The sequence below is a fragment of the Lissotriton helveticus genome, chromosome 5_1 (assembly GCF_964261635.1).
Source record: "Lissotriton helveticus chromosome 5_1, aLisHel1.1, whole genome shotgun sequence".
NCBI lineage: Eukaryota > Metazoa > Chordata > Amphibia > Caudata > Salamandridae > Lissotriton > Lissotriton helveticus.
The window spans coordinates 1,413,855,980-1,413,876,580 of record NC_136065.1 but is presented as its reverse complement, the minus strand read 5'-3'; the positions used below and the strand labels follow the sequence as shown (position 1 = coordinate 1,413,876,580).

General features: G+C 42.1%; 2 pseudogenes; both read left to right on the top strand.

The window, feature by feature from the left end:
* LOC144752665 (uncharacterized) overlaps positions 1–15,075 on the top strand; it is a 147,962-nt pseudogene extending 132,887 nt beyond the window's left edge.
* A 379-nt stretch (positions 15,076–15,454) lies between these two features.
* Positions 15,455–19,984, top strand: LOC144752664 (syncytin-2-like; annotated as a pseudogene).
* The last annotated feature ends 617 nt before the right edge of the window (positions 19,985–20,601 follow it).

Sequence of the window (20,601 nt, the reverse complement as noted above, 5' to 3'; positions counted from 1 at the left end):
CAGTTGATGTAAGACCCTCCCCCTGAGCCCTAGGTGGTACTAACTCAACAATAGGGGAAGATTCCACCTCATCAGTGTCACGTAGTGAATCTCTATCCCTATGAGAGTTAGATGGTGTCCTTAGCTGTTGTAGGACAGACTCTATGGTTTGGTCAATACTGTCCATGAGTGATAAATGCGTGGCATCAAGTAGTATTGATGACCTAACATTGGATGATGACCCTTGTGAAGCCAAATGTGAATGCTCTATACCCTCCGCAATTTGCTTCTCCAACACAGTAAGACCCTTGTTCACCACTGTATTTGCCTTAATTAGAAAGTTATCCAAAGTCCCTGAGGCCATAATGTTGGCCTTACTTCTTGTTTCTCTAGTGGCCATTTTACTCGCTCCAAGTATCCCTGCAGCCAGACAGATCCGTAAATGAACCTGGGGATCGGGCGGCAGGGCGGTAGCCCGGTCCGGTCTCTGCCGTTCTCTAACGGCCTCAAACGGCCCGCCCTTTGCCCGGGCTTCGTCCCGCGCGCGTCCCGCGATGCGCGTTGGTATTCCAATTAAATCCTAGCGGAGGGTTGGGGCGGAGCACGCCCGGGAAGAGGCACCAGCTGTGGATGTCAGCAAGAATGCTGGTCCTCGCAGTCCCGGGCGTCCGCACTGGCTCCTTGCAATTAGTGACTCCCCCCGTGTAATCCCGTCCTCAGCTTCACAGGTAACTCGGCAGAAGTGTTAATTTCCACACCGGCAGGCAGAAAGACAAAGTCCCACAATCCAAGAACTGCTACGAGCGGCACCCCTGCCATGGACACTGGCCCTGTTAATCTGCTGTGTTATACTCTCCCCTGTGCAGCCTATCATGTACTTGCTGTGCCACCTGTCATGGACACTGGCCCTGTTGCTCTGCTGTGTTGTACTCTCCCCAGCGCAGCCTCTCATGTACTTTCTGTGCCACCTGCCATGGACACTGGCCCTGTTGCTCTGCTGTGTTGTACTCTCCCCAGCGCAGCCTCTCATGCACTTGCTGTGCCACCTGCCATGGACACTGGCCCTGTTGCTCTGTTGTGTTGGAGTTTCCCCTGTGCAGCCTCTTATTTACTTGCTGTGCCACCTGACATGGACACGGGCCTTCCTGTTTGGAGTTTGCCTGTGCAGATTATCTTGCATATGATAAGCATATTGTGCCTTGCTCTTGTCTACTGTTGTTCTACTTTCACATCTGTGCAATATGTGAATAAAGACAGTTACTCCTGTTGTCTGTTTTGTCAGTGTCCTTGCTGATTAAAGTTATTTTGGTGTGTGCATTTGGTTGAGTGTGCCCCAGGCTCTATTTGTCACTTCAACATTGCCAAGCTCTTTGCCCGCATCACATTTTTTAACAGGGGTAACAGGGTCTTCAGTCCATTCAGACACTGGCACTTGTGTTATCTGTGATGTCTATTTTACCTGTCATGCAGTTCTCTTTTTAGTGGTTTGCTTTTGTTGTCTACATTGTTCACATGTCAGGTTGGGGGACACTGTCAGCACAGGGTGTGATGATGTGCACAGGTTTGCATGCAGGCTGGGCAATGTCATCATGTATGTGTGTTATTCCTTTATGTGTACCCAGCTGTGTATGTGTATGGTCATCATGTGTTGGCCCTTAATCCTGGTTCCATGGCCTACATGAAAAGTGTGCTCTTGGGTAGTCAAGATGTGTGCAGTGTGAAGGGTGTGACTTTGTAGGGGGTGTGGATGTGTGTGTGCCCCTGGATTGTGAAAGGCACACATGTGTCACCCAAGACTTGTGTGCCTGTTGTTTGGATTGCTCTGCCCTGTGGATGTGGTTGTATGCACATGTGTGAGTTGTCTGTTGTACACTGTGCAGTATGTTGGTGTGTCCGTGCTGTTCTGTCTGACTCCTACTTGTTTTTTTGTCACTTATGAGTGTGCAGAGAGTGTGACTTGCACATCAGTGTTGTGTTTGTTTGATCATCCATGTGTCTTGATAGTGTTTGTGTAGACTGTGCAGCCCTGCTGCTCCACACTGCCATTGTGGTTGTGTTTCTCATGCATTGCAGGCACATGGTGCCTTTTATCCTCCTGTATGGCATGGTGTGTGTGGTGTATGCCATCCCCTATGTGTGCCACTTATGCCTGCCCATTGTGAGTCGGCAGCCCCTCTATTTGAGTATGGGACACCCCTTATATGTTGACTACTGACATGCAAGACAGTTCATTCTGATGTCAGATGTCCCCTTGGTTTACATGTGTGTGTGCCTCCCCATCACTTCATTTGTGACACTATGCTTTGTGGTGCAGTTCTTGGGCCAAGTGTGATGTTCCAGAATGGACATTGCCCCAATGGTTTATGTGTGATGTTCTTGTGCTATTAATCAATGAGGATTGTTCATGTGCACTTCAGCTTTGTGTGCTGTCCAGTGCTCTGGTCAAGATGGTTCTGCTCTTGTATGCCAGAGTGGTGCATCTGTTGTTGTTGTGTTGGATGTATGTGTGTTGGCTGTGGTATTCCTTCACTTACTGGGTGTGCTGTTGTGTTTGTGCTGTGCTGATTTGTGGTGTGTGTGTTGAGGTTGTGTCAGTCATGTCTGTGTGTGACTGTTCTACTTGGTGTGCACACACTGCTTGTTGTGCATACAGTGCTGTGTGTATGTGGCCTTGGCATTGCCTGATGTGCATCCCCTGATGTCCTGTAGTGTTTGCTCATTTTTTATTTCATGTGCATCTGTAGTTGGTTTCATGTGGCAGTGTAGTTCTGTGATGGTACACTTCTTGTATGATTTGTGGTATATTGTGTGTGTTTTGTTCCTGAGTGATGAGGTTGTGCACTCCTGTGGTGTCTGTGCTCCAATTGCCTTTCATCAGTTTTGCTGACAGGGTATGTCTGTTTCTGATGGGATTCTGTGTGTGTTTCTATAGTGTTTTGTGTTTGTGTGTTGTTTTTGGGTAGACATCTGTTCAGGCATCCCTGTGTGTGTGTTATCTTTGTGGCTACACCCAGGCCGTGTGTTTGTTTGTGTGTGTATGTACTGGCAAGTATTGGCAGCCTTCCTTGTGTGTGGCAATGGTGTTGTGTGGTGTGTGTTCCTGTGCAGCCACTCCTGCAGTGACTGTCTTCCTGGTTATTTGTTGTGTGGTGCAGGGTGTGGATTGAGCTTGCTTGTTGCTTGTTGCTGTGCATGAGGGTGCACAGGATGGGCACCTGGACTGTGCCTTCATGGGGTGTGTTAATGTGTGGTGGGGGGAGGTGTGTCCCTGCGGTGTTTGTACCCTGCCCATGCCTTGGACTGGCCCTAACCTTCTGCATTGTGCGCATGTATTGACCGCTGCGGTGACGTGACCGGGACATTGCTGCAAGTTCGCGGTCGATGTGCGTCCAGGATGCAGTGGGGTGACTTGGTGGCAGGTGTTATATACAAAGGAGGGGTTTGGCCCAAAGAGGAAGGAGGGGGGTGGGGCCTCAGTATCCACAATTAGAAAAATTTACCCACACCTCCGTTCATTTAAGATCAGATTTCCGATCCAGAAATAAGATAAACCAAATAAATTATGTTTATCTTGGCAATAGTTTTTGCCTCTTTATTATTGGATTATTTTGTAGAAAAAAGAATAGATATTTGTTTAACCACAATAAGGACACATCGTCTACCAAACAGAATGTCACATTGGTATAAACCAGACTAACAAAAACTAAATTATTTCATATTAGACATAAATATCCACATAAATTTACAATACATTTAGACACACGGGAAATTCAATACATCAATACATTACAAATCATTCAACATGTCAAAAAAAGCTGTTTATGTACAAATATATTCAATCTCAATTTGTTACGAATTAAATCAAACAACTCCAAAACACTCTTTGCACCCAGAGAGCAACTAATCCTAGTACTCTAGGTGTTGCAAAGATTTAGTGAGGACTTGAATCCCACATAGCCGACGCGTTCGAGTTCTGGCTTTACAAGTTACCAAACTCTCATCAGGGCTGGCTTAGTCTTGTCTTTGACAACTGTTTTTGACAAAAAAACAACAAAAAAACTTTTTAGAACGTTTTAAAACGGCTTCACAGCTATCCGTAAACAGCTAACTTTGTCATTTATTAGATATGTAGCCACATACCTGTATGTTGCCAAAATGGATTTGTGGCTGTAAAATTATGCTTCTAGGCAGTGGGTGCCAATCTGCAACAAAGTATCAAACCCTTATTTAATCTGTATGCCACCAAACTTGCAGTTTACAGCCAAAAAGCCGTTTTACACAAATGAGAGCGAGTTACCTCAAAAAGGCGGTGTTCTAATCCATCCAGAAGGATGATGAAATAAAATACTCTCAGTTCTTTGTTTCTGAAAAATTAAATTGTAGTGGTTTTACTTATCTGGCCCGTTTACTAAACATAAACATATTAATGTGAGCAAACACGGTGGTTACTCACTCGGTAGCCGGTGACTGACTGCAAACTGAAGAGGGATTGTAGTATTTCAATTACGATGAATATTTTCGTTTGTGGCCGGAAGGTGTAAAAACACACGGACTGAAGTAAGTCCCGCATTGCCACAGCTTCAATTATATATTAGAATGTTCAGGGTTATTCACGATCACTCACCTAATTCAGAATTGGGCGTATGGCATTTGATCAGGCTCGTTCTCACTCCGTTGTTCAGAACAAACCATTTCTTCTGACTCAGTTATTTGATTACCGGGTCAGGGTACCACGTGATCGCTAATGTCACCAGTGGAGGCGGAAAAACCGCCGGCCTAACTCGTGGTTCATTGTGGACGATTTATTGCTGGGACCCACACTTTTTTTGAGGATTAGGCGGAGATTTAAAAAAAAATGAAGTTAGCATCCCATGGTTTTTTAAATTAGTGTCCCTCATAGTGAACATTAAATAAATGGGGACTAGACATCATGGAACAGTACTCATGTTATGTTAGAAAGATAGGAATTAGATCCTATTCAGCTCACTCATGCAATTAAGCCCCTTGTTGATACTGTCGAATTTCATGATTAGATAGGCTTCTTTACGCAACAGAGCACTCTCAATGTTGGGGGACCGATGTTTGGGGTCTATCCCGGCCAAAACTGTCCATTCAAAATCATTCTCAGTATGGTTAGCGGACAAAAAATGCTCGACTATAGGAGCAGTCAATACCTTACGCCTTATGCGTGATCTGTATATCTTGCCACTGCTTAGTATGGCCGAAAAGGACACGTTGTCCTTTACAGAGGATCACATTCAAAATCTCATAGCTTCCAGTCCTTTCATCGGTCCCCCAACATTGAGAGTGCTCTGTTGCCTAAAGAAGCCTATCTAATCATGAAATTCGACAGTATCAACAAGGGGCTTAATTGCATGAGTCAGCTGAATAAGATCTAATTCCTATCTGTCTAACATAACATGAGTAGTGTTCCATGATGTCTAGTCCCCATTTATTTAATTTTCACTATGAGGGACACTAATTTCAAAAACCAATGGATACTAACTTCATTTTTTTAAAAATCTCCGCCTAATCCTCAAAAAATGTGTGGGTCCCAGCAATACATCGTCCACAATGCACCACCAGTGACGCCGGCGGTTTTTCCGCCTCCACTGGTGACATTAGCGATCACGTGGTACCCTGACCCGGTAATCAAATAACTGAGTCGGAAGAAACGGTTTGTTCCGAACAACGGAGTGAGAACGAGCCTGATCAAACGCCATACGCCCAATTCTGAATTAGGTGAGTGATCGTGAATAACCCTGAACATTCTAATATATAATTGAAGCTGTGGCAATGCGGGACTTACTTCAGTCCGTGTGTTTTTACAGCTTCCGGCCACAAACGAAAATATTCATCGTAATTGAAATACTACAATCCCTCTTCAGTTTGCAGTCATTCACCGGCTACCGAGTGAGTAACCACCGTGTTTGCTCACATTAATATGTTTATATTTAGTAAACAGGCCAGATAAGTAAAACCACTACAATTTAATTTTTCAGAAACAAAGAACTGAGAGTATTTTATTTCATCATCCTTCTGGATGGATTAGAACACCGCCTTTTTGAGGTAACTCGCTCTCATTTGTGTAAAACGGCTTTTTGGCTGTAAACTGCAGGTTTGGTGGCATACAGATTAAATAAGGGTTTGATACTTTGTTGCAGATTGGCAACCACTGCGTAGAAGCACAATTTTACAGCCACAAATCCATTTTGGCAACATACAGGTATGTGGCTACATATCTAATAAATGACGAAGTTAGCTGTTTAAGGATAGCTGTGAAGCCGTTTTTAAACGTTCTAAAACGTTTTTTTGTTATTTTTTTGTCAAAAACAGTTGTCAAAGACAAGACTAAGCCAGCCCTGATGAGAGTTTGGTAATTTGTAAAGCCAGAACTCGAAACGCGTCGGCTATGTGGGATTCAAGTCCTCACTAAATCTTTGCAACACCTGGAGTATTAGGACTAGTTGCTCTCTGGGTGCAAAGAGTGTTTTAGAGTTGTTTGATTTAATTCGTAACGATTTGAGATTGAATATATGTGTACATAAACAGCTTTTTTTGACATGTTGAATGATTTGTAATGTATTGATGTATTGAATTTCCCCGTGTGTCTAAATGTATTGTAAATTTATGTGGATATTTATGTCTAATATGAAATAATTTAGTTTTTGTTAGTCTGGTTTACACCAATGTGACATTCTGTTTGGTAGACGATGTGTCCTTATTGTGGTTAAACAAATATCTATTCTTTTCTCTACAAAATAATCCAATAATAAAGAGGCAAAAACTATTGCCAAGATAAACATAATTTATTTGGTTTATCTTATTTCTGGATCGGAAATCTGATCTTAAATGAACGGAGGTGTGGGTAAATTTTTCTAATTGTGGATACTGAGGCCCCACCCCCCTCCTTCCTCTTTGGGCCAAACCCCTCCTTTGTATATAACTCTAGAGCGGGTGATTACCCGAGCGGGTGTGGATTGACACTAAGGTCTACCACATTATCTAACGATTCAATCGACAGCAGTGGACCAGTCCACTGCTTAGTATGGCCGAAAAGGACACGTTGTCCTTTACAGAGGATCACATTCAAAATCTCATAGCTTCCAGTCCTTTTTCAGCACTATCATTAAGTACCTCAGCAAAACAACAGAATGAGGCCGATAAGTTAATTCGATTACAGAAAAAACATATAAGAACTGAACTTCATGGTTACTTCCTACTCCAACATCTGCGGGCAGGCACCATTCCGTGGGGTCTCCAAATAAAAAATGTCCCTGTTATTTTTACTGAAGACCCTGAATATAAAAAAGGCTTCAGCTTTACAAATACAAAGTGCAGTCGAGAACTTATGGTGCACACCATAGAGACTGCTCAGAGACTTTGTAGTTAAGAAGAGAAGGAAATTCAGGAACTCATTAGGGCTATTTCAGATAATCCAGCCATAACTGATGCCAAGGCCTTGATTGAGAAGATAGAGAAGGAGATTCAGACTTTTAAGGACTATACCATTAATGCTAAAACTACTCAGTTCGAGAGAGACTCCAAATCCTTTAAAATTGAACATGTTTATCCATTCTTAAAAGAGGATTACCATACATTGGCTGACTCTAGGAAAGCCTTAACTACCTTTCAAGGAAGATCAAGGAATAGATTTATTTATTTATTTATTTGATTTATATAGCGCGTTATAACCCGGGGGTCTCTAAGCGCTTTGTCAGGATCCACACATACGAGTACAAAAGAGCAGCTAGTCATAAGTTACAAACAACCCCACGCTTGCTGAAAAAGCACTGTTTTTAATTTCTTTCGGAAGGACATCAGATTGGTTTCCTTCCGCAGTTCCATTGGCAGTTTAATCCAAGAAGCAGGAAGAGTAGAGGAAAAGGCGCGACCACCAACGGTAGCCAGTCTGCAGCGTGGTTGAATGAGGAGGGTAGCTTCTGCAGATCGTAACGCCCTCCCTGGCCTGTAAGGAGTTAGGCGAGATTTCAGATAGCTCGGAGCCCTGCCAAAGAGGGCTTTGTGCACAATGCACAACCCCCTTTAAACATCACCCTCTGCTTGACTGGCAGCCAGTGCAGTTCTTGCATGAGGGGGGATGCATGCGTGTTCCTCGGTTTTTTAAAAATAAGTCTTGCCGCGTCATTCATAACAACTTGCATCTTATTCAAAAGTTTTTGCGGCAGCCCTATGTACAGCGAATTGCCGTAGTCTAGCCTGGCTAAAATTGTGGCAGAAACCGCACGCCTCAAGGTGGAAAAGGACAACAGCGAGGAAACTTTCCTCAGTTGTCGGAGAAGGCCGACACAAGTACCCACCACAGCCACAACTTGTTTCTGCATGGACAGCTTCCCATTTATAGGGTTTTCTGATACTTCATCATCAGATTCCTCACCTTACTCAAGACCTGGTACTTCAAAAAAACAAGGAAACTCTAATCAGTCTTTTTTAGCCAAAGGAGGTCAATCAAGGGTCCGCTTCAAGCAACCTTGGGAAATGAGGACACGTAGCAGGCATTACAACAACTAGACCATTATGCCATTATCAATCTTTCTGACAAACAGCTTACTGCGGATGAAAAAATTATTCTTAGCTTAGGGCTCAAATTCGTCCCGAGTAGACGCACTGATTTCACTAAGTTAAAATTAGAGGCACTCAATTTTTGCCGAAAGATCAGGTTAAAGTCCCATTTTGCAGGTATAGAATTGATATCGACCCAAGAAATAACTGGCCTCCAAGTTAAATCTAAATTTACCCCGACTCAAAATATACCTAAGCAAATTTACGCTTTTGAGCGGGTTGTTTTATCATCTATCAGGAAGTTTGAAAAACAAAATGCTTTGTGCATAACAATTTAAATAAGGATCATATTAAAGCCATCCATGATCTTAAGACTGATAGCTCAATTGTAATAAAGCAGGCCGATAAATGCGGGGCAGTAGTGATCTGGCCCCTCCCCATGTATTTAACTGAGGGAAATCACATGTTGAAAACCGTGAATGGTACAGACTGGTCAGGGAAGATCCACTGTATGGAATACAAGACAAAATTGGCAAAATAACAAGGGCCGCCTTTGATCAAGGCTTTCTGGGACCTAAGGAGTTTGAATTTCTGAATAAAAAACAACCAAGAACTCCCACTATGTATTTTTTACCAAAAATACATAAGAACAGCCAAACACCCCCAGGAAGACCCATTGTTTCGGGTTGCGATTCGGTGTTGGAGCCAATCTCAAAGTATATTGACTTTTTCCTAAAACCATTTATAGTTGGTGTCAAGTCGTATCTTAGAGACACAACTGACTTCATTACAAAGGTGGAGGGTAGACATTTTAATGAAGAGACACAAATAATGGTTACAATGGATGTAACATCTTTGTACACCAAAATTCATCAGGACGAGGCACTCCAAGTAATGGAACTATACTTGGACTCGAGAGAAAGACCACATCGGGTACCTACATCCTTTATCATTGAATTGGCTGAAATCTCGCTCAAAAGCAATTATTTTCAATTTGAGAATGAATTCTTTGTACAAGTTAAGGGCACCGCAATGGGATGCCCTTATGCGCCTGAGATGGCAGTGTTGTTCATGGCTCAGTATGAGGAGAGGTTCATACACAGTAATAATCCCTTTTCTGATAACATGATCCAATGGCTGAGGTATATTGACGACGTCTGGCTCCTTTGGCAGGGGAGTCAGACGGAGTTAGATCAGTTTGTTGATTGGATCAACACAAGACACATCGACATTAAGTTCTCAATGCAGTCCAGTAAATCTAAGATGACGTTCCTTGATGTGTCAATTAGCCCGGTCGAACAAACACTCATTACATCATTGTACAAAATGGAGACAGACAGGAACACTATCCTCCACTACAGAAGCTCACATCCTCAATGCCTAAAAGAGAACCTTCCGTACGGGCAACTGTTAAGGATTAGAAGAAATTGTACTGAACTGGATGAGTTTGAGACTCATGCATCAACTTTCTGTGAGGAAATGAAAAAGAGGGGATATCCTAAAAAATTGCTAAAACATTCTAAGAAAAGAGCGAGATTCACACCTAGGGAAAGTTTACTACACAAAAAGGACAAGGCTGAGTTGAATAAACTGGTTTGTGTGACAACCTACAGTCCTCACACTAACAGGTTTAGAAAAATCATTTAAAAAAATTGGCATCTGCTGGAGAACCTGGAATACCCTATGCCTAAACCTATCTTCGCAATGAAGAAAAATCTCAGCATAGGACAACAGCTAGTACGAGCTGACAGCTATATTCCTAAACCCAGAAGTGATTTAATCACACAATGGAATTTGAAACCAATATGTGGGCACCACAAATGTGGTAACTGTGTGGCCTGCCCGATGACTTTGGAGGGGAATATTTTTGAACATAATGGAACCAAATGGAGACATGACAGTTTTACAAACTGTAAAACGAAAAATGTTATCTACGCGGTGGTCTGCCGATGCGGCAAGATATACATTGGCAAAACATGCCAACAAATCAATATGAGAATAACACAACACAGATCACGCATAAGGCGTAAGGTATTGACTGCTCCTATGGTTGAGCATTTTTTGTCCGCTAACCATACTGAGAATGATTTTGAATGGACAGTTTTGGCCGGGATAGACCCCAAACATCGGTCCCCCAACATTGAGAGTGCTCTGTTGCGTGAAGAAGTCTATCTAATCATGAAATTCGACAGTATCAACAAGGGGGTTAATTGCATGAGTGAGCTGAATAGGATCTAATTCCTATCTGTCTAACATAACATGAGTAGAGTTCCATGATGTCTAGTCCCCATTTATTTAATTTTCACTATGAGGGACACTAATTTGAAAAACCATGGGATGCTAACTTCATTTTAAAAAAATCTCTGCCTAATCCTCAAAAAATGTGTTGGTCCCAGCAATACATCGTCCAAAATGCACCACGAGTGATGCCGGCGGTTTTTCCGCCTCCACTGGTGACATTAGCGATCACGTGGTACCCTGACCCGGTAATCAAATAACTGAGTTGGATGAAACGGTTTGTTCCGAACAACGGAGTGAGAACGAGCCTGATCAAACGCCATACGCCCAATTCTGAATTAGGTAAGTGATCGTGAATAACCCTGAACATTCTAATATATAATTGAAGCTGTGGCAATGCGGGACTTACTTCAGTCCGTGTGCTTTTACAGCTTTCTGGCCACAAACGAAAATATTCATCGTAATTGAAATACTACAATCCCTCTTCAGTTTGCAGTCATTCACCGGCTACCGAGTGAGTAACCACCGTGTTTGCTCACATTAATATGTTTATGTTTAGTAAACGGGCCAGATAAGTAAAACCACTACAATTTAATTTTTCAGAAACAAAGAACTGAGAGTATTTTATTTCATCATCCTTCTGGATGGATTAGAACACCGCCTTTTTGAGGTAACTCGCTCTCATTTGTGTAAAACGGCTTTTTGGATGTAATCTGCAGGTTTGGTGGCATACAGATTAAATAAGGGTTTGATACTTTGTTGCAGATTGGCAACCACTGCGTAGAAGCATAATTTTACAGCCACAAATCCATTTTGGCAACATACAGGTATGTGGCTACATATCTAATAAATGACGAGGTTAGCTGTTTAAGGAAAGCTGTGAAGCCGTTTTAAAACGTTCTAAAAAGTTTTTTTGTTGTTTTTTTTGTCAAAAACAGTTGTCAAAGACAAGACTAAGCCAGCCCTGATGAGAGTTTGGTAACTTGTAAAGCCAGAACTCGAAACGCGTCGGCTATGTGGGATTCAAGTCCTCACTAAATCTTTGCAACACCTAGAGTATTAGGATTAGTTGCTCTCTGGGTGCAAAGAGTTTTTTGGAGTTGTTTGATTTAATTCGTAACGATTTGAGATTGAATATATGTGTACATAAACAGCTTTTTTTGACATGTTGAATGATTTGTAATGAATTGATGTATTGAATTTCCCCGTGTGTCTAAATGTATTGTAAATTTATGTGGATATTTATGTGTAATATGAAATAATTAAGTTTTTGTTAGTCTGGTTTATACCAATGTGACATTCTCTTTGGTAGACGATGTGTCCTTATTGTGGTTAAACAAATATCTATTCTTTTTTCTACAAAATAATCCAATAATAAAGAGGCAAAAACTATTGCCAAGATAAACATAATTTATTTGGTTTATCTTATTTCTGGAACGGAAATCTGATCTTAAATGAACGGAGGTGTGGTTAAATTTTTCTAATTTTGGTGGCAGGTGTGGCATGTGTGGGTGCCCTTGTGGATGTGTTGATGCCCCCAGCAGGGTGTCGGTTGTGGATTTGGACCCTGTGTCAACCCGTGTGTTGTGTGTTGCATTTGTGTAGTTGCGTACCTGCGGTGGCGTCCATGGTGGCCCATGAGATGATAGTGCTGTAGCAGGTACAGCACCGGGAACACGTGTAGGGCAGGTTCCATGGCGGTCGTTACCGGGTGGAGTGGACTGGGGCTGTGGTATCGCGCTCTTCTGTAGAGTTTCCGCCGTCTTGGGTTGGGCGGTGTCTCCACTGCGGTGCGTCTGCTTGTTTGGGCCATCCTAATTTGTGGAGTGGGGTGGACGTTATTCTGCACGGCAGAGAGTCTCCATTGGCTCCCACCGTCGCGGTGGTGGGCGCACTTTGATGGGGGTGCGCGTCGCTCTGCGGCGGACGGGAATTGACCTATGTTATGCAATACTAATATGGCGGACGTGTTTCCCGCTGTATGCCCGACATCCTAATCGGCGCTTAAGTGCAGATTTCTGTAAATGTCTCCACAAACATTGGTTGAAGGGGAAGTAACATCCTTGTATAGATGTGTGAGGGTATAATTTGAGGATGGAGTTTATCATGGCTTGTTCAAAGTCTATCACTATTTTTTGGGTGAAGAAGTCTTATTTTTCTTGATTTATTTTACTCAACATTTCTGTGTATGTTGCAGTTTGTTTGTTTGGTAACATTCAATATATAAATTGAATGCAAGTGTTATTGTATTGCCCATGAATAGTGTGCAGTTGATAGAATGGCTTAGGGCATATGCTAAAAGTGCCATCCATCATCCATATCTGGCTTTCTTTAAGTTTATTTATATAGTTTGCTGTAGCTGTATCTTTAGTTAGGTTGTCATAGAAGACAAAAGGTTCATCATTATGTGTTATACTAAGTTCTGGGGGGATTATAACATCTTGAAACGTTTTAGGTGTAGGTATTGCTAGTCGTGTAGTTTTTTGTTCTAGCTATTATTCTTTTAATAGAAGCTATTGTTGGTAATTGACCTCTTGCTTCTCTAGGTACTCTAGGTAATAGTTCTTTAAGTATAACACGTGTAGGCAGTTCTGAGGAGCTACTTAATTCTTTAATGTTTTCTAGAGTTGATCTCACTTCTGTTTCAGAGATATTTGGTGGATGGTTGTGCTCACTTGTATGTATTACACTTGTTTCCCTGGTGGTTGCAAGCCCATAACATTTGTTTGAGTAATACTTTGAACATTTCCAGTTTACTTTAAGCCCTGTTTGCTTTTCTTGGGTATAAACGTACCCCATATAGCACAATAAAAAGTTCCCTTTTTGAGATGTAATACATGTCATTGTGGAGTAGCAAAATCTAGAAGAAATGTCAATAAAAGTATATGTAAAACAATGTTATACATTATGCATGCATAATAACAAATGCAGTTTTATTATATACTTATCAACTGTTATTTAGTTGAAGTTGAATGTAGATGTTTGCTTGTTTGGTTATTGCTGATCTTTTTTAAGTGGTCTGTGGAAAGAAAGTAAAGTATTTTTATTCTATATTTATCATTTATATGTGGTGGTGGCGTTTTTAGGACGAAGTGTACTTACAATAATGTTTTTTTTTCATGTTATAAACGTTTTTTACATGAGTTAAAAGTCTTAATGGAGTTGTTATGATGGTCAGGACATTTTAGGTGTTTAGTTCTCTTTTAGTTAGATTAAATAAAATATTTTTAAAGTATACTTACTTTATATCGGTTATGGAAATATAAAGAGATAAAATATATAAGTTAGTATTTTAGTAATTAATTTAAATCTAGGTTATATTTTAACTTAACACTTTATTTAGAAATGCTTATTTTCTTACTTTTTGTTATTTGTAGTAGGCCTTATTTTAGAGGAGTCTTTGAGAGTGCAGAGTTTCTCCTTCCTGATTTTTTGGTTGAAGGTGTAATAGTGTTCAGTTGAGTTCTTTATGTAGTGAGTATTTAATTAGTTGTTGTATGTCATTGGTCAATTTTCTTTTTCAGTGTTTCTATTGGTTTAGTTGAACTTTTTTAGTTTCATAATTGTTTTACGTGTATGTAAATTGGCAAAGAAGAGAACATTTATTTTTATTATTTGAGGAAGGAGATTCAAAATCTATTTTGCTTACAAAAAGGTATAATATATATTTTAACTATTGAAGATGTTGATTATATTTGTTTCCTAATATTTTCGTTTTTGTAGTTGTTTTTTTAATTTATGTTGTATTAATTTTGTTAGGTATGTTTGTATCTAAATGTAATGTGATATGTGTATATATGTTATTTATTACAATTATAGTGTTGAGAATAGTAGTTTTAATGTGTTTTAGAGTTGTCGATATTTTGTTAATGGCGATAATAATGATTTCTATATTTTTGGTTTTGATATTTTGTACATGTACTATATTTATTTATAACCTTTGATATTTTGTATTACGACATTTGTGTTTGCGATTTTTATGTTGCCTATATTTTTGCATTACGATAATGTAGTATCGATATTATTATATCATTATATTTTTATAAATAAGTATGGAACATCAATATTTTCGTTATCGATATTTTGAACTCTATGTATTTGTATATCGATTTATGGACTTTCGATAATATGTCAGTGATTCATCGTACACAGCCCCAAATGCAGCTTCGACAACAGTTCCCGCCCCAACAGGTGCAACAACACGTACTCCAAATGCAGTATAGGCAGCAACAGGCAGTGCAGCCCACTGTACTACACCAGACCTTAGAAGGTGGGGTAATGGTCAGAGGAGGAAACCCCTTTCAGCAAAATTATGTGGGAGGATATGCTCAATGAAGGTGCCCACGGAGTAGTCTCATGTGTCCAGTACTATCGATAAATCACAGGTCAGACGAGGAACCCACTCTGACTGTAGCCATAAATGACAGGGAATACAGCTTTCTCATTGATACTGGGGCCACTAGGTGCTGTATCCGTGAGAGAAGATCCCGCTGTCAAATTCATCAATGGACACACAGGGGTTCTCCGAGGAAGTGATGAGGGTTCCATTCACCAAACCTGTGGATATGGAAATGGGGGGAGGTATGTTAACAGCAGTCTCTTATTCTCCCCCACGGCCCCAGCAAACCTGTTTGGACGGGATCGTGTGGCAAAATTAAACATGTCCATTCACTTTGAGGAGGATGGGACAATTGTTTGCTCAACACCACGTATCATGACTGTGGTCACTCACCACCCAGACGGTGACCAAACCAGAGCTAAGCCTATAGACATCCCAGCCTTTACTAGAGCAATGTATACTATCATAGCAGAAACACCAGAACTAAAAGGAAAGCTAATTGAATTGTCAAGGATATTTCTGTTCCGCCGCCAGAGCCTTTGGTCAGAAAAGCTGAACTCTGAAGTGTCAGGTAAAGATCTCTGACTGGAGGTGGAAGCTGTGGAGATATCTTCCACCGGGGGATGGTGATGGCCAGTGATTACACCTGTACGGTGTGGGCCTGTGTCATCTTTCATGACCCCAATATAAAAGTAAAAGATATATCAGATGACCAGTTGTTTACCCATGACCCCACAAGATCAGTGTTAGTTTTTCAAGACAGTATTCCATTGCGTACTATGCTGGAAACAAGGTCTGCAATACCAAAGACTGTTTCTGGTCCTAGTTAGGACAATGACCTTGTGCAGGTACCCTCTGGTTTGTGGACCAAAGGCCCTCACGATGTGGGCCTTGTCCGCACAGCAGTCCCATTCAGAATAACCTAGAAGGAAGAAACAATACTACCACGGTTAAGGCAATACCCTCTATCCAAAGAAGCAGAGGAGGGCATAGCCCCAGTTAGACAGGCATTGGTAGAGCAGGGAGTCATATACCCAGGTGTATCCCTATGCAACACCCCGATTTACCCGGTCATGAAGGCCAAGGGTAATTCATGGCGCATGTTTCAAGCCCTGCGCCCCCTTAATGACATAGTGATACCAGAATTCCCTGTAGTGCCTGACCCTTCCGTTATTCTGACTAACATACCCAAAGATGCTAAATACTTCTTAGTCATAGACTTGATAAAATGCATTTTTTAGCATTCCACTGCACCCAGATAGTCATTACTTGACTGCATTCACATTTCGTGGCTCCCAGTACCTCCAATCTCATTTACCTCAGGGGTACTGTGAGTCCCCTAGTGTCTTCTACAGAGCAGTCAAGAATGAACTCGCTAATTTTCAAGGTGACAGTACAATACTGCAGTATGTTGATGACTTACTAATTTGTAGTGCAACAGAAGAACAATGCAGAAAAGGCACTGTGTCTCTGCTTTTCATCCTCGCCCAAAGAGGATACAAAGTAGATAGAGACAAATTACAATAGTGCCAGGAAGAAGTCCATTATTTGGGACAATTGCTATCAGCCTCATGTCGCAGATTACACCTAAAACAGATGACTGAGCCTGAGACAGTGAAGGGAATGCAAACATTCTTGGGCCTATGCAACTATGTCAGACAATGGGTTTTTGACTATAGCACCTTGATAGCCCCTTTGCTCACAGCCATCAAACAGGCAACGACACAGAAAGACAGAATGACATGGACTGCAGAAATGCAAGAAACATTTCAAAAACTAAAGACAGAGATAACAGATGCACTAGTGAAAGTAATACCAGACTACACTAAAGAGTTTTTCCTTTTTTGCCACTTCAATGGCCAGGTGATGACAGCTGTCCTCACCTAAAAGTGCCCTTTAGGCCACAAACCACTTGCGTACTATAGTGGCCTGTTATGAAAGGCCATTACCCCCCGGCGAGCAAGCTTTGGCAACAGCGGAATTTGTTGAGAAAAGTGCCCCCATTGCCATTGGGTTCACCTCTGACGCTGTTTACAGAACATGCAATGTTTGCAATAATTCAGAAGTCTAAGACAACACTAACAACACAGAGAATATCAGGCTATGAGATAATTTTATCACTGCCATCTCTCAAGGTAGTCAAGTGTCATACAGTCAACCCTGCTATTTTCTTTGCACCCCCTATTGGAGGTGCAGATAGTGATCCCCATGACTGTGCAACATATACTCCAGATGAGTGTAGCCAGCAAGAGTAGACCCTATTCCAGGTAGTGTCCTATGTTTTGTAGATGGATCTTCCACAATAGATCAGGACACAGGAATACAACATACAGGGACAGCAGTGGTCAGAGCCATGCAGCATGATTCTTCAGATACTTTGCAGATAACAGAACAGATAACTTTGCCATCCCATTATTCTGCTCAAGCTGCTGAGCTAGTAGCACTGATGGCGGCCCTTAAACAGGGTACAGGCAAAACAATTACAGTGTATTCTGATTCCGCCTACGTCACTACAACAGTGCATTCCAGCATAATGCGGTGGAGCCGACGGGGATCCCTAAAATCCTATGGGAATCCTGTCATACATCGCCCTCTTTTAAAAGACCTAATTGTAGCTCTAGCTCTACCACATGCAGTCCCTGTAGTAAAATGCGCAGCTCACACCAATTTTCAAGACTATGTGTTCCATGGAAATGCCTTGGCTGATTGGGCAGCCAAGGAAGCAGCCAAACTCCCTCTAAACAATATACTTGCCACAATTCTATTAACGACTGACAGCAAAGCTAGTGACACAGATGCATCTTCTGATCCCCTGGACCCTTCTAGGCATTATACAGAAACACGTCACCTACATCTAAGAGAGATACAGAAAAATGCTCCAGACCATGAAAGCAGTTGTGGGAATCTAGGGGATGCACACAGACATGTACAGATTTAATATACAGACAGATATCCACAGGGAAGCCTGTCATGCCCCAAGTGCTACTATGTATAGCCTTGAACCAGCTACATTTTCCATCACACATTGCCAGAGACAAAATGTCCCCCAAGATACGCCAGGATTGGTTTGTTTCCAACTTATATGAGATGATCACAATGTACTTATACACATGCATCCTGTGTCAGCAGTATTCCCCAAATCCCACCTTCAAGTTAATAGCTTTTACAATACCCCGACCACAAGGACCCTTCAAGGAGTTGCACATTGATTAGTCTGTCCATTTTCAAGGTGGATCGAAGCTCTTGTGTGCACTGTGATGCCAAGTCTGCTGCGACTTTTCTGATCCGTGAGGTTATTCCGAGATGGGGAATTTCCAAAGGGATCAGATCTGACAATGGCTCACACTTTGTGAATAACATCTTTTCCCATCTTACCACCTTGCTAGGAATAACACACAGGCTCTCATCAGCTTATCACCCTCAAAGTAATGGTATTGTGGAACGCCTTAATGGTCTCCTCAAAAACAAATTGAGTAAACTGTATGTCACCTTGAAAAAGAACTGGTTGTACTGTCTCCCATTAGCATTATTTGCTGTCTTTTGCACCTCTTTTTATGTAGAATAAAAGCACAGCTACAACCAATACATGTTAGTCCGGCAACATCTCGAGTCAATACAACCTTTTTTTACACCCCCCACATAGCGAAGGAAGTATCAAGAATGAAGAAAGCAGGGCAGAAAAGAAACTATGCAGTTTGGGAAAAGTGGATATTACTGCGTGGCTGTTTAGGAAAGTCTAATCCATCGTCCGAATGTAGTGACTATTCAGCCAAACCTCTGCCCACTGACTGCGCAGCTAGGCCAGTACTCAATGTTACAGGATCAGTATTTGTCAATGATAAATGGCACACTGGTGCCACATTCATATGGAGAGCTATATCACTGTGGAATGGCACGAAAACAAATAGCCCTTTAAAATTTGATAAGGCAGTAGGACAATGTCAGCAAATATGGGATGCAAACATACAGACATATACCTGGACAGGAACTAACACACAGCCTAGGGTAGCAATAAAATGAACACATTTTTCTCTTTGTTTTAGAGGAAATGGGACAGAAGGAACCTCAACTGGAATACCACTGTGGACAATGCTGACATGCAGGGGGGCACCACCAGCCTGATGGACCCCTTTTGGCAGTGTGGGGCCCGGGTCCACCTACAGCTACCTCCGAACTGGAGTGGTCTCTGCGCCCTGGTCACACTGCACACCCCCTCCCAGGTGATACCAGGAGTGGATATTAAGACATTGCATGACCATCCCATGAGCTGTCCAATGACTCTGCTACATCACCACCTAAAGAAATTATATGCTGAGTACTTTGGCACCACAACCTGGAAAGATGTTCCGCAAGAATACAGAATTTTAATGATGCCCAGCTGTTCTTTGGCAGCATTATTCCATTGTTTCAGGCAAAAGCAATAGCCCGCTGGCTCCTGATCACAAGATGGGAGCTAATGAAGGCCATAAATGCCATGTAAAATGGCGTCAATGCCATAAAGGAAGAACTACGTGCCCTTAGATTAATGGTCATGCAGCATAGATACATTCTAGATTTAATAACAGCCATGGAGGGGGGCGTGTGCAAGAAGATTGGATTCACCTGCTGCACGTATGTGCCAGCCAATGATGCAGACAACAGGACATTGACCGGGGCCATTCGGACATTGCACGATCTCCATAAGAAGATGATTGAAGAGGGGGGTACTCCAGATAAGTGATCCAAGGGCTGGATTAAGGGGTGCTGTCCTGGATGTCGGGGTTGTTCAAGGCCTTGTTGCCTCTAATTGTTGTATTGCTTTTGATGTGCCTTGTATTTCAGGTGATACAAGCCTGTGGCAAAAAGATGACAGCTAGTGTGGGAGGTGCATTCTTGGTCAGGAAAAGCACCACATATGTCTTATAACAGAGTGTTATATATGAGGAGATTCCCATTGAGGATGGGATATTAGGAGAAGAACTAGTTGAAGAATCAACTAGAGAGGGGAATGATATAGGGGAAAATAGGATACATTTTGTGCAGTCACACACAGAGATATTGCCTTCAACTTCTGGGGTGGCGGAGTGAGCTAAAGACTGATGATGGATTAAACCCACATCAGTTGACTGGGGGTGAGTGCTTGCAATGTTCAACACTCTGTCCATCATCCCCTTTGATTTTGCTTTGTTCGCCCTAAGTTGGTAGGGTATGCCCAGACGTAGGTCCCTTGCTAACTTTGCCACTGAATTCAAGCTAGCATGGCTGATGACAGCTGATTAGCCAGAAACCGGTCCCAGAATGCTTGTTTCCGGTCCAGGGAAGACATGACTTGGCAGTTCGAGCTGGACTGTTCTCATGAGGCACAGGGTCAGACTGATTTGCATATGGCCATGTCTGAACTGGGGTGGCAGAGTGAGCTAAAGAATGATGATGGATTAAGCCCAGATCAGTTGACTGGGGGTGAGTGCTTGCAATGGTCAACACTCCGTCCATCATCCCCTGTGGTTTTGCTTTGTTCTCCCAGAGTTGGCACGGTATTCCCA